The 1,134-nt window shown below is 43.0% G+C and overlaps 1 pseudogene; it reads right to left on the bottom strand.

Annotated features, from left to right (window-relative positions):
• LOC119586561 overlaps positions 1–1,134 on the bottom strand; it is a 5,197-nt pseudogene that overhangs the window by 1,656 nt on the left and 2,407 nt on the right.

Genomic DNA, 1,134 nt, shown 5'->3' with positions numbered 1-1,134 from the left:
CACAAATCTGTCTACCCCATCTTCAACTTTCAGCTGCACTATTCTAAGTTCTCCAAGTTTTTGGGAAAACTAATACTTCATCTTCACTCTCCTCTCTCCATGTTGAGTAAACATAAGAGATCATTCATTTCCATTTCATCATCTTTCTCGGCGGGCGTGGGAGCGTTTGGGACGCTTATCTGCATAACTTTTCCCTCAGCTGTTCCTGGAATTTAGAAGGCGGTGTTCCTCTAAGAAACTTGCAATATTTTTCCACAGTCTCTGCATCAACATCATGTCTTTACCATGTGGACTCTAGACTCCGGGTTCAGACGAAGAAAAAAAAGGGGGGGGAAAACAACACTGCAACGGGGATGTTCTCTTTAGTACCTCCTGTTCCGAAATATACTGGGGGTTCTAATTCATTATATCCGTATTTGGGCAATGGGACACGGAGTTTCCAATTTCGGCCCATCTGCTGCCTCTGCTTTGATTCCGTTAACTCAGGTTTTGATTCAAGAGTTTCAGGTATGATCTCCTGATATCTGCATATGATGCCTGGATGACGGGACTTATTTCCTTGGTCTTCTGGACTGGTTTCCGATTCTCAGAATTTTGTTCTTTCATCTCGGTCTTTGTTCTTGAGTGTTGTGCCTAGTTTCCTGAGTCTCAAGCTTTTGATTCTTGCATTTCAGATGTAGTGTCTTGTGTCTCTGGCTTTGATTCCTGCTTGATGCCCCCTTTACCCTAAGCCTTCTCCCTCGAGGATTCTGTCTCCTTCTATTTGTGCTTATCACAGGTGCAGTTTTCATCAGTGTATATGATAAAGGGGTTTCCATGGTGGGTCCATTCGATGGCATATCGAAAGCCCCCATAGGCATTTTGTACAGGTGATTAAACGTGCCTCGCGTAGCTTCTGCCTTTACGTGTATAATCCTCGGGCTTCAGTGAGGTAATCATGTACAGTAGCAGTAGGAACCCTAATTCATTTTTTTTTGGCTATTTGTCTTTTCAACACAGTGTGTGTTCACTTTTTCTTCCATTGGCTTACTAGTCTCACTGCTATCAATGCAATCATCAGGTTACAGATTGATTACTGTTTGGTTTCTTGTGGAAGCATATTGGTGCCTATGCTGATGTACCTTTTTGTCCTGG

Source organism: Penaeus monodon, chromosome 21 (genome assembly GCF_015228065.2).
Source record: "Penaeus monodon isolate SGIC_2016 chromosome 21, NSTDA_Pmon_1, whole genome shotgun sequence".
In the NCBI taxonomy this organism is placed as follows: Eukaryota; Metazoa; Arthropoda; class Malacostraca; order Decapoda; family Penaeidae; genus Penaeus; species Penaeus monodon.
Note: the sequence above shows the minus strand (reverse complement) of the source record. Positions and strands in the feature narration are given on the sequence as shown.